This window comes from Schistocerca nitens, chromosome 3, assembly GCF_023898315.1.
Source record: "Schistocerca nitens isolate TAMUIC-IGC-003100 chromosome 3, iqSchNite1.1, whole genome shotgun sequence".
Taxonomy (NCBI): Eukaryota; Metazoa; Arthropoda; class Insecta; order Orthoptera; family Acrididae; genus Schistocerca; species Schistocerca nitens.
In genome coordinates, this window is record NC_064616.1 from 822,724,364 (window position 1) to 822,738,039 (window position 13,676).

The following is a 13,676-nucleotide window of genomic DNA, read 5'->3' on the forward strand; positions in this document are numbered from 1 at the left end:
AAATCCCAAATGTACTTGTGACAGCATCGAAATCTGGTAAACGAACGCCTGACCAGATCAAAATATAGCTGAAGCACGTAAGTCTGCTACAAATCAGGATATTTAAAGGAAAGCCAGTGACAACTTGAAATCCTTATAATCGGTGGTTTCTATGAACCCTATGCCAGGCACTTGAGTGTGATTTGCAGAGTATCCATGTAGATGTAGATGTTCCTGTGTTCTTCGTCGTGTATATTATGTTAAGAAATTTCGTTCATTTTATGTGCACGGTGTAAAAAAACGTTATGTTTCAAGCATTTCTTTAGGAATTATCATTATTGTAATTATTTTATATAACAACGTGAATTAGTTATAATTTTCAATTATCAGACTACACATATGTGAAGCAATAAACAAAAAAAACGTGAATTTAAATCATAAAATAACAATTTAAAACATAAAAAAATGTATGTAAAATAAACAATTAAAATAATAATGAATGTTAGATATTTATCTCGAAAATCCTTTGATGTCATATTGTGTAGAGCTTATTTACCAAAAATGGTATTTCAGAAACCAGATTTATTACCTATTAATGTATATTGCTTGAAAGCTTCTCTAATGTATGTTGTAACAAAAAATTTCGTTTTTCAAAATTAGATAACGGTGTTGGGATTTTATGGAAAATTTCAAATTAATAAAGAAGTTGATTATACAGATTTCAAGATCGTTAGTTACATATCAACTTTTATACGAAAATCATTTTTTATATATGTTCGTTTCGAAGATATTCCCTCTAAACCAGATAAGCCCAATTGTCCTTTTGGGGCGTGTTTTACCCCTTAAAAGTGAAATTTGGCACAAACAAAAAATACGTATAGCAGTACTTTGTCCCCTCTACACATCCACCAAGTTTCACCAAGATCTACTCTCATGCTCATAAATGAAGGATAATTGCAGATTGTGGTGCCACACAACGTGGCACTACACAGAATTGGCGCTAATAGCATAGGCACATAGGGACCACACACGACACAGATCTGTAAGTCCACGATGCCCTTGCGTTATCATCGATCAGGAGGAAGGTGGAACCCACCGCACCCCTGAAAAGGCGGACATACTGGTGCAAAATGACGTCCCGATACACCTGACCTGTTACAGTTCCTCTGTCAAAGACATGCAGGGGTGCACGTGCACCAATCATAATCCCACTCCACACCATCAAACCACGACCTCCATACAGGTCCCTTTCAAGGACATTAAGTGGTTGGTATCTGGTTCCTGGTTCACGCCAGCTGAAAACCCAGCGAGAATTACTGTTCAAACTATACCTGGACTCGTCCGTGAACATAACCTGGGACCACTGTTCCTGTGACCATGTACTGTGTTCTTCCAGGCCTTCCAGACCCTGCAGGTCTCCGGGCGAATAAACCGTGTCTGTTCAGTCGTCTGTAGACTGTGTGTCTGGAGACAACTGTTCCAGTGGTTACGGTAAGGTCCAGAGCAAGGCTACCTGCAGTACTCCGTGGCCGTCTGCGGGCACTGATGGTGAGATATCGATCTTCTTGTGGTGTTGTATACTGTGGACGTCCCGTACTGTGGCGCATGGATACGTTTCCTGTCTCCTAGAATCGTCGCTATGATCTTGAGATCACACTTTGTGGTACACAGAGGGCCCATGCTACGACCTGCTGTACTTGACAAGCCTCCAGTTGCCCTAGTATTCTACCCCTCATAACGTCATTAATATGTGTTCTTTGAGCCATTTTCAACACACAGTCACCATTAGCACTTCTGAAAACGTCTGCACACTTACTCGCTGCACCGTACTCTGATATGGACCAACAAACCTCTGCGTATGTGGACTGCTGCCAGCGCCACCGTGCGACGACCGCAGGTCAAAGGCACCGCATGGTCATACCCCGAGGTGATTTAAACCCGCAAACCGCCCACCAGAGCGTTGTTTCACCATGTATCAGCATTATCCTTAATTTATGAGCATGAGTGTAGCAAGAGCAGGCATTCAAATCCGGGGGAACGACTGTAACATCTCAGTTTTTGAAAACAGCCACAAGTTACACTTTGTATTCTTTATTTACCTGTTGCGCTCTTCAGATGAACATGAACATCGTCAGAATATAGAGTCTAAAATTGGATGACAGCACTGAAAACTGCGTTTAAAGTTGCCTGACAGCTCTAGAGATTAAACAGTACTTACAGTACTTAAACTTACGTTTAAAGTGCATTTAATCTGCAGTAGTAAATTATCACCTTGACAGCGCCAAAGGCGAAATCTTTAGAGCTGTAGACAAACTTTAAACGCAATCTTCAATGCTATCAGCCATCTTTAAATTGTATAATCTGATGATGCTCTTGTTCATTTGAAGGGCGAAACCGGCAAATAAAAACTACAATGTGCGACTTGCGGCCGTTTTCAGAAACTTCACCAAGATCATACGAGAATGCCTGAAGATGGCAAGGAAGAAACTTGCTGAAACACTGCTGGAGAACAACGCATTGACTCGGCTGTCAACGCGAGAAGATTTTATCTTCACCAAGATCATTTATTTACACTTGCGAATATTAGTCGTCAATCAGAAATTCTAAATATGTGTAACACAAATTTCCGTGATATGATGTACCGAAGACCGTATGAAAACCCTCTTTCTCATAGAAAAATACGCAGTTGACTTCTTGGGCTCAATAACTCCACTGTCTCATTGTGCAAGTAGTAAAGGGTTTAAAAACATTGTCCGCACAGTGTGGGCCAGGTCGATCGTTTCATCTGCCAGGACTGCCTAAGTATTTTGCCTAAGGGGTATCACTAGATGTGTTCCTGTAGTAGTGGAAATCATAAGTTGGAACTGTGTTTAACACCTAAGGATACGGTACTGCTAAAACTAGAATACGATTATCAACCGAAAGCGAATGTCACCCTCAAACGGAGGCCTATTTTAATACTGAACATAGTGAAGATAATTTACCTTTCACTTCATCCAGCAAGTTTAGGAAGCCATATACTCAAATTTATAGAACACTATGAATACTTTGGACGATACAGTTATGTTCTCCTACTAAACTAAAAATTCTTGGTTTCCATCTTATGTGGCATTTCGTTTACTCTTGTTTTGTCAGCAGCTTCTTACTTGCGACTATGAGTTTTGTCACAGCTGAAGGAAATACGGATACTATTTCAGCGCCATTTCCCTTGCCCTAAGAAACAACTCTACGATTCGTCTCTGGGTTAGGAGGATGGCAGATGAAGGCCATGTCAACCGTCGGGGCTCGGGACGTCCACGGACGACCACTGAGGACCAAGTCATTAGTGTACTCCACTGCCCTGATAAGGTCCTTTCAGGACCAGCACAGTAACTGGGAATATCCTTCAACATCATAACTGTGAGCAGGTCCTTAACGACGAAGGAAGGTATGGAGGAAATTTTTGGAAATTTGTGGTAAGATCTTATGGGACCAAACTGCGGAGGTCATCGGTCCCTAAGCTTACGCACTACTTAATCTAACTTAAACTAACTTACGCTAAGGACAACACACATACAACCATGCCCGAGGGAGGACTCGAACCTCAGACGGAGGGAGCCATGCGGACTGTGACAAGTCACCTCAGGAAAATCGGTCATTAAGGAAATGTTGAAACAACAACATAAGGATGTCACATTAAACTTCACACTGGCGTACAGAAGAAAGCCGCTTTCATACATCGACCTGGTTCTATTTAACGACGAGAACGTATTTTCTACTGCACCAAATGGTTCGGTACTTTTACATGGTGCAGGTAGAGAGAGATATATCTCCAGCAGAGACAACGGTGTGGCCGAACGTCTGTCACACTTTGGTGATGGATATCAACAAATGGTTGTGGCGTCTTGTCCTATCTATACCGTCCACTTTCTAGCTATTTCTACTGCAAAATACTGAAAAACACACGGCTCTCTTCTGTTCGTCACTGATTTTAGGAATGCAGAATAGTCTTCCAAGATAATCGTTGCCGAGTCCCCATAGCGAATTGTGTAAAACACTGTTTTCAAATGAAAGGAGATGTTAAGCTGTTAGATTGGCCTCCCAAAAGTGATGGGCTCAATCTTGCAGAGCACATATGGACAGACGTATAAAATCATGGAGAGCAGAAGACCTGCACCAACAGCCAAGACAGCATTGTCCGAAGCACTTCATGATGCGCACGAAGTGATGTCTCAGAATAACAGATTCATTCAGAAATTTGTTGTGTATATTCGCAGGCTGCTAGATCCTATTGTAGAGCAGGATGGAACTGGATACGGCACTAAATGTATTTTGTAACTACGAAGAAAACTTTGTTTAAGACAGATTAATGTTTTGTTCTCCCTTCGTTTACATTTCTGGAATATTTACGTTTCTAAAATAATTTTTTGGCTTAATTTTTTTAAATGAAGTGTAATATAATTAAATTAGAAATGTTTGTGCCACAATGGCAAAGATATTTATTTCAAAGAAGAGGATCAGAATATAATTATAAATCAGTCACTATGTTTCACTTTTTTCAATCGTTCACTCGACTATAGGTTTTAAATTAGTTTACGACCATGGATCAAGAAGACCAGGACCCTCATAAAAATAATTTATTGTCACATGGCGCATGAACTCAATGCCGATGAAGCCAGCAAAGAGGAACCACGTACATTTTCACATTTTCGCTGCGCAATGATCGCTCCATTAAAGTTCTGGTGTGCAGCCACATAAATTCAGCTTATTCTTCTAATATTTCGCCTGTATATCATTCAGCCATCTTCAGAGTAGGGCAAAAGACTGACGCTCCAGCACTCGCTCCGACCATGGAAAAAGACTATGACATAACCGAGTGAAAATGGAAAAGGGTATAACATAACGAGTGAAAGCGGCCCGCTACGTCTTCGATGGAAACATAGACAGGCCATCTGACTTTGAATTCAACGAAATAACTTAAGAAGAAGATAAGCTGATTCAAAGTGATACAATAGATATTCTAATACATTTTATTAGGTTTGTTTGTTCTGAGGATGACGAGTGTGACACGAAGTGACAGCTCACTAACTGCTAACGCACGTATCATAAAATATCGACACAGGGATAACAAAGTCACTCATGTGGCAGCTGCTAGTGCAGCAAATGACGTCAGAATCGTTGAAACATATAATATACCATTTTATTAAAATTTATCAAAAAATGCAATTTAATTGATTATCTGTCTTATAACGAAAGTTTCTTGTAATGAAATAAAAAGACAAACTGTTTGTTTCATTCACAGATGTGAAATGCTTCATGTGGTCAAGACCGTTTTCAGCTGCTAGAAGTCACATTCACATTTGTACTAGTTGGTTTCGGTGGAGACAATCACATTTGTCATCGAGATGATTTCCATTACATTAAAATATGAAAGGACAGTATATCTGCCCTTACAAAGATAACGTAACTGCAAATCCAACTTACCCAAACGGCAGAGAGCAATAATATACTGCGCAGTTTTGATATGTGCGGTCAGGTGTCATACACAGGTGCGATTTCAGGACTCTCACCGTAGTGTGAAAACATGGTGGTGGAAATAGAAGTACAAGGAAAATCGATAGACATATTATTCGATATCACAGCAAGGGAAAATGTACATCTTCTGCTGCAGATACAGAACTAAAGATACGAACAATGGTGCTAATCTGCTGTTGCATACTGTTTTTAATTAAAGATTTATCATATATAAATGCTACTCAGCGTGTTCATTGCTTCTATAATGTTTTTCTTGGATGATGATTCCCTAAATGACGAATAAAACCCAAATCGCTGTGTTAATGATCCCTTCAAGCCTTTTCAGAATTTGTGTTGTGTTGTAACTGAGTGACTCCAAAGCAGTCACCTCTTGTTAATCCTACAAGATATTGAATAGAGCCTGTGAACTGGCTTAAGATGCAGAGCTTCTTTTAGGATTTCGTTACTGAATTTCATTCTGAGCGTTTTTAGGTCGTATAAAGGAAACGAGAATAGAAAAACTATTAACACAAATATTTCTCCATGGAGATCCAAACCGCCATCAACATCAGCCAGTGCATCATTAAGCGACTACGTTACCGCTAAGCTAACAGGACACTGCTGCAGCACACCTTCTGTCGTTACTCTCATGTTGCCTAAGGTAGAGTGCTTGGAACCAGAAAGAAGAGAGCAGTTGTAGCTTATACGCCGAACACCTATCCTGCGCTCGAACAATGAATTTTGCATACTTATTGTCACATCTTAAATGAAAATCACCAGTAATATTTCATCGCAACAAAAAACTATCAAGTGAATGTCAACGGATAGTTCTGTGAACACCAGGAAGTAAGTAGAAGATCGAGCGTTGCCAAACTTCACGTGCAATATTATCAACATTCATCTACACTAGATTCCATACCTAAAGTGCTCGAAAGGCTGTGAGTGCCCCGAGTACTGGAGAGTAAGCACAGGTCAGCCCTAAATTAATTTGATGGATGCTTACACACCGAGGGAACGCAAAGAAGCTGCACGACTATTCCACTGAGATTTATTGCCATTTCTGTAACTAGGCCAAGAGACTAAACTGTAGACAGGAATATCGTTTTCCATAACTATCGCAACCTACACCTTAAATGAAGAGCAGGAGTGGTTTTTAGCCAGGCCTCCTGTACAGCAGGCGTTAAATCTTTTCTTCCGGCTTAAGAGTGCTACAAATTTACATCCTCATTCAACAGCGGCCTTTCTACTTTTGAACTGATTTTCCTCAGTTGTTACACATAAAAGTCTTCGTTAGCGTGGATGTGTCGAAGTAATCATATGGGGAAAATGAATGTGTAATTGCCGGCCGCTGTGGCCGAGCTGTTCTAGGCGCTTCAGTCCGGAACCGCGCTGCTGCTACGGTCGCAGGTTCGAATCCTACCTCGGGCATGGCTGTGTGTGATGTCCTTAGGTTAGTTAGGTTTAAGTAGTTCTAAGTCTTGGCGACTGATGACCTCAGATGTTAAGTCCCATAGCACTTAGATCCATTTGAACAAATCAAGGTGTAATTATTGGGCTAGTGTGTAAAGAAGTGCTTAGTGGGAGACTCCAATATTAATTAGTCTATCTGCCGACACATACTTAACACATTGTGAACTAATTCGATAAAAAAAATGTTGTGTGACGAGGGCTAGCCGGCGGGTAGACCCGATTGCCTGGTGCAAGTCTTCTGACGTGACGCCACTTCGGCGGCTTGCGCGTCGATGAGGATGAAATGATGGTGATGAAGACGACACAAACACCCAGTCCATGAGCGGAAAAAATCTCCAACCCAGCCGGGAATCGAAACCGGGGCGCCCCGGCATGACAAGCAGGCACGCTGACCACTTTCTTTTTTTTGTGTGTGTGTTTGGTCGTGGCGGACGTCACATGACATCCACTGAAGTGCGTTGTTGATCCTTTCACTCAGTTTTTTATTACAGAGACCAGTTAGCTCTCTGACCGAACATTCTGAGCTACCGTGCCGACTCCACTCAGTTGCGGTGGGAGACAACTAATCTGATAGCTGTCTGAAACAACGGATTTCGCCATGTATTGATAGCCATAACTCTATACAGACACGCGCAAGGCTGTTCATTCTTGTAGTTGTGAGTATCAACTGTTTTTGGCTCCGTGTTAACCGCTACTGTAGTCATTAGTCAAACAAATAAATGTTCAATCTGAGCATGATCGAAGGAATGTGTGTAGTGAAGAGATAACAGTGGCGTGGACGAGATACGTGCCAGTCTCCACTTCATTTACTGTGTTTAGGGTCAAATTCCTGTTAGTGCAGGAGCCCTAGGCAGTATACCGAAACACAGTTGATTTTACCCTCGGAGAACTGCATTAAGCCGCTTTCGTTTGACTGCCTATCGGAAGATCTATGGTACGTTTTCTGCAGAGAAGTATTTTGGTTATGACTACACCAGACTCATTTTCTACTGTAGTTTGGGGAAAGACATTTTATCGGTGTGCAGGACCTCTGACAGAATAAATGGCATCGTCAGTGGAGATGTTTATCATAAGATGTTGGAGTCGATAATGAATCCAGGTGTTGAGAACCTATGCTCTGCAGTGACATCTTTTCTGCAGGTATCAGTACCAAAAAGCATTAAACTGTTAATTTCAGTTTTTTCACATATTCATTCATACATTTGCTAAAAGCTGTACCGTGTCGAACAATCATTCTTCTCTATGATTCTTTCGCTACCGCCCCCTTCCCAATCGATCTCTACGTATTTATTTCATCTTGACCTGTTCTTGTTTTTGTTGTCATGGTCAGAAGAGTGGTCCACGCAAGTCTATCCTTTCCTAGCCTCTTAACCTCTGTATAACTACCACCACTTCTACCAATTTGAACCTTCTTACTGTACTCAAACCTTCGTCTCCCTCTACAATTTTGACCTCTCCGTCCATTATCAAATTGGCGATTCCTTGATGCATCTGGATGGCCTATCAGTCGATTCCTTCTTTTAGTCAAGTTGAGCCGCAACTTTTTCCCTCAAATCGATGCAGCACCTCGATATAAGTTATTCGATGTACCCATCTAACTTTAAATATTCTTCTGTAGTACCACATTTCAAAAGCTTCAATTCTCTTCATTTCTGAACTGCTTATCATCCACCTTTCATTTCCGTACAGGACTTCACACCGCACAAATACATTCAGATAAGACTTCCTAACACAGAAATTTATATTCGATAGTAACTCTCCTTTTTCATAAAGCTTTTCTTGCTATTATCGGTCTGCATTTGATATTCTCTTCGCTCGTGTAATCGCCAGCTATTTTGACGTCCAAATAGCAATTCTCTTCTACAAGTTTTAGTGCCTCGTTTTCTACTCTAATTCCCTTAATTTCATTTGATTTCATTACCATTATTTTACTTCTGTTAATAATCATCTTATAACCTCTTTGCAAGACACTATCCACCCTTCTTTCAGAGTATTAATTCCCCTTAAAAATATCTCTGTTTCGTTTTCTGCTTGCTAATGTAGAGGTTGTATAACATCTGGGAGAGGCTAAAACCCTGTGTCACTCTCTTCTCAGGTACTGTTCCTATTTCACGCTCTTCGATTCTTCTGACCGCAGTCTGGTTTTTGTACAAGTTGTGGATAAGTTTACGTTCCCTTTAATTTATCCCCGCTAAATTTAGAATTTTAAAGAGTGTGTTCCACTGAACATCGTAAAAAAACTGTCTCTAGTCTACAAAAGGTATAAATGTTCATTTTATTCAAAAAATGGCTCTGAGCACCATGGGAGTTAACATCTGAGGTCACCAGTCCCCTAGAACTTCGAACTACTTAAACCTAAGGACATCACACACATCCATGCCCGAGGCAGGATTCGAATCTGCGACCGTAGCAGTCGCGCGGTTCCGGACTGAAGCGCCTAGAACCGCTCGGCCACAACGGCTGACATTTGATTCTTCAGTCTATTTTCTAAGATAAATCGCGGGGATGATATAGTCTTCCGTTCTCCTAAATTTCTCCGGAACCCAAACTGATCTTCTCCGAGATCGACTTCGACATATGTTCCAATTTTTTGTGAATAATTTGTGTCAATATTTTGCAATCATTACTCATTAAACCGAAGATTCGGTAATATTCACACATGTCATCTCCTGCCATCTTTGGAATAGGATTTATTGTATTCTGCTTGAAGTCAGATGGTCTGTAGCCTGTCTGATATATCATGCATACTAGGTGGAATAGTATTGCCTTAATGCCCTAATGTTCTAACAATACAGTTTTGTGAGGAGTCACATTTGTGTTCCACGTAATACCTGGCCTTAAAATATATTTCTGCGAAAAGTGACGTGTCCAAGGATTTGTCTGAAAAATTCTTTTTCCTTCTTTCTGTTTCTTTTATTACGTTTCTGACCACTTTTACATCTCGTAGGAGCTCAAGATTTGTTTTTCTTTCCATCCAGCTTGAACTGGAGATATTTCCGTGGCATCTAAATTTTCGTTCTATTCAGACGATCTTTTCTTTCACACCCTTTTCTGCGCTCTCACTTCTATTAAATAGCTCTTACCTTCCGTGATCGTATTGCCCAGGTAGTCAGTCTGCCTGTTTGTTGAAATTTAGTGCTATCAATTTTCACTGTCATTACTTAATTTTCTTCTTTTACATTTTCGAATTCTTCCCCTAATCCATCAGAATATTACCTAAAATTTATTTATTTCCTCCTCTGAAACTGCGATGTTTGAAATGTCATGGGGAAATAAGATGCACTTATGTAGCTATCAACGAATTTAAATTTTTTTGTTTATCTCTTTCATGGTTTCCATGGCGTCTGCAGTGTATATAATCAACCATTACAGGTACAAAGAATATCCCTTCTATACTTCTTCTTGATTTGACACTGCTGTTCTATTATGTTTACAATTTTTTCCATAATCTGATTTTAGCACTTAAGTTTTTCAGTCAACTGCCTTTGCTGTTTCTTATACAGGGTGACCCAAAAGTCCGTTAACATTTGAAAATGCAGTAATTCACGGAATAGTTTGGGTAGAGAGTAAAACGTGACACACACGCGTGAAATGACTTGGACTTCTACAGAAAACAAAATCGAGTGCAAAAACCTGCCAAAAGATGGCGCTGAACCGACAGAGCCCATTCCAAACTGCGAGGGTCCGTCAACACCCACAACTGCAGAATGCAGACTACCGGAAATCCCAGAACTGTCGTGGAAGCCCTACTGCATGACGAGAAAGTCACGGTGGGGTGTGCAGTTACCACATCAGTCGTGATCGGACCCTTTTTCTTCGAGAAAATGCGGGATGCTGATTTTTAAACTGTCTGCGTGACGGATGCGAGGTACGCCGATATGCTACAGAATCTCATCTTCACTAACCTGGCTGATGAACACCTTTTACACGGGATGGTGCTTCATACCACATTACTAGACCTGTGGAAGAACCCTTGCGCATATCGTTTAGTGAGAATTAGGTGCTGAGCCGCCACTTCGGCCATGCTTCGCCTCTCAGTTCCCCAGACCCCAATCCGTGTGGTTATTGGTTATGCGATTTCAGGAGGTCGCAGGTCTACCGTCATCGCCCGACAGCATTAGGGGGCTAAAAAACAACGGCAATTTCTCATCATTCTTACCGATATTCTGTAGAGTGGTGTTCATAGCACTGTCCCTCGGCTAAAGGTATTGTTGACGAATGACGACCGACATGTTGATCATTTCTTATAAACAACATCGTCTTTTCTAAAAATCAATTATTATGCTAACTATTGCTTTTGCGTCATATGAAGTGCCATCTGCTGATCATTTTGTACACTTTTTGGTTTCAATAAAACCTCATGTCATTTCAAGAATGCGCGTCAATTTTTACCTCTCTGCCTACATTATTCCTTTAAGTAATGCACTTTCAAGTGTTAATGGACTTTTGCGCACCCAGCATATTTAACTTTCTTTCAGATATGTGGATCAGATAAAAATAATCAACATTATTTTTGTGACAGTGTATTCATATTCCACAAGGTTATTCATGGGATTACTGCACTCTTACTATATCAAAGGACAGCTGCACTAAGCTGTGCAGAAATGTTCGAATATCAACAAAGAATGATTTCATCCTGATTTCACAAGACCTTAACCCACAGATAAAATGCGAGCAGAGATTACGAGGTCACCACCATCTAGACCAAACAAGGCCGAGGATCTGAAGATGAACACTGAAAAGTCATGGTGATACGTAGATGATGAGTCCCTACTGTCAAGGTATTTAGCGTTATTCAAGCTGAGACGACTTCAAGCCATTTTACTGAAGAATGTAGATCGAGTGACTATTAATAATAACGTATGGATATCTCTAGTCAAAGAATTTATACTTGTGCACAGACTATATGCGGTATAGTTTCGGCTAGGTGCTTCATTTACGCATTATGGTATCTGATTTTAGAGACCTTTCAGTCTCCTTCACAGTGTTTTCACGCTACCATAAAATGTGGAAATATCGATCTGTGAATTGCTAGAAAATGGGTGTGCTATGAACACCACCACTTGCTCATCACGTGCTCGGTGTGTATGCAGAATTGATTGGTGTTGATTCTATCACCTCAGTTCCGCTAAAATGTTGGATTATCCCCATTAAGTTGATAGACAACTTGGAAAAACAACTGCCGCGCACATTGGAAATGTTGTTTAATAAGATACTGAATTCGTCAGTGGCCTCACCTGTTGTTTATGGGTGGAGGACCTGGGCCTTTCACTTCAATAATTTACTCAAAATTGTAATTAACTCAACACTCATTAACGTCGAGACTGCAAACAACTTGAGAATGAGTTATACATAAATAAAATAAAACTGTAGTGTCTAGGAATCCTGCCTACTCGGTTCGCATGACAAACAATCAAACAAGTCATATTGATGAGTTTTATTACAACATGAAAAGATACAATACTTAACTTTGGCAACTACACAGATGTGTCGCAAGCAAAGGGCGACATGCAAAATAATCAATTTTCTTCAGTATACACAATTCCAAGTCTTTGCTATATAGAGAATACAAGCGAAGTCATTAGCGTTGACAGTGCGTTCGAAGTCGCTAATCTTGTAGCTGCTATTGAACTGGGCCGTCACCAATCGGTCGCGGCGCTTATGTCCTCTTCACATAGGGGTCTCTGGTGTTGAGTTGTCGTCCTGGAGGGGGTCCGGTCAGCATGTGATTGGCTGATTTCTTCTCACAGCCTTCTTTACCCTGTCGTTCCCGACTGGCGTGCCGGCGCTTGACTGTACTCCTCCCCCTGAACAGGCCATGAAGACCCAACGGTACTGACCGGCCGCCGTGTCATCCTCAGCTCATAAGCGTCACTGGATGCGGATACGGAGGGGCATGTGGTCAGCACACCGCTCTCCCGGCCGTATGTCAGTTTCCGAGACTGGAGTCGCTAATTTTCAATCAAGTAGCTCCTCAGTTTGCCTCACAAGGGCTGAGTGCACCCCGCTTGCCAACAGCGCTCGGCAGACCGGATGGTCACCCTTCCAAGTGCTAGCCCAGCCCGACAGCGCTTAACTTCGGTGATCTGACGGGAACCGGTGTTACCACTGCGGCAAGGCCGTTGGCGTTTGACTGTACGCTGTATCAAAAAGAATGATCAAGAAAATGAATTGATGTTATGGTCAGCACTTGCATTATGTTGTACATCTACGGTTGGCATGGTGCCCAGACACATCGACGACAAAAATTACGTTTTTAACTGTCATTGTAAAACATCATAATTATTCAATAAAAAGAGCATGCTTCCGAACAGCGCACACAACAGATCGATAACCAAAGGAAGGAACAGAAAGATTCACCACCAGACGGGTGAGCTCCAATTAATTAACTAAATACCGACGCAAAATATAAGTGATTATGGAAAAATATCCCCTTTGAAACTAGACACTTACATTGCAGAAAACATGCATTCCAGTGCGTGTAGCGTTTAGGTCAGATTATAAACACTGAAAGTGGGAAAACAGTAATCAACTCCTCTCCCTTCATAACACCGCGATCTCCGAAGCCAGGAATGCGCATAGCAGGTGCATCCTTACGGTGACTGCAGCTGAGAACGCTGCAGACAAGTCGCAGTTCGCCGTATTGTAGTGACTCCTAACTGTTGCTGGTGTGTGCCTATGAGATATGATTGCGAATCGCGGGTCTCGTCATCTTCCTGATCTAACAGATCGCA

At 41.3% G+C, this 13,676-nt stretch overlaps 1 pseudogene; it reads right to left on the reverse strand.

Moving 5' to 3' along the window:
* Nucleotides 1-12,951: 12,951 nt before the first annotated feature.
* Nucleotides 12,952-13,069, reverse strand: LOC126249844 (5S ribosomal RNA; annotated as a pseudogene).
* Nucleotides 13,070-13,676: the final 607 nt, after the last annotated feature.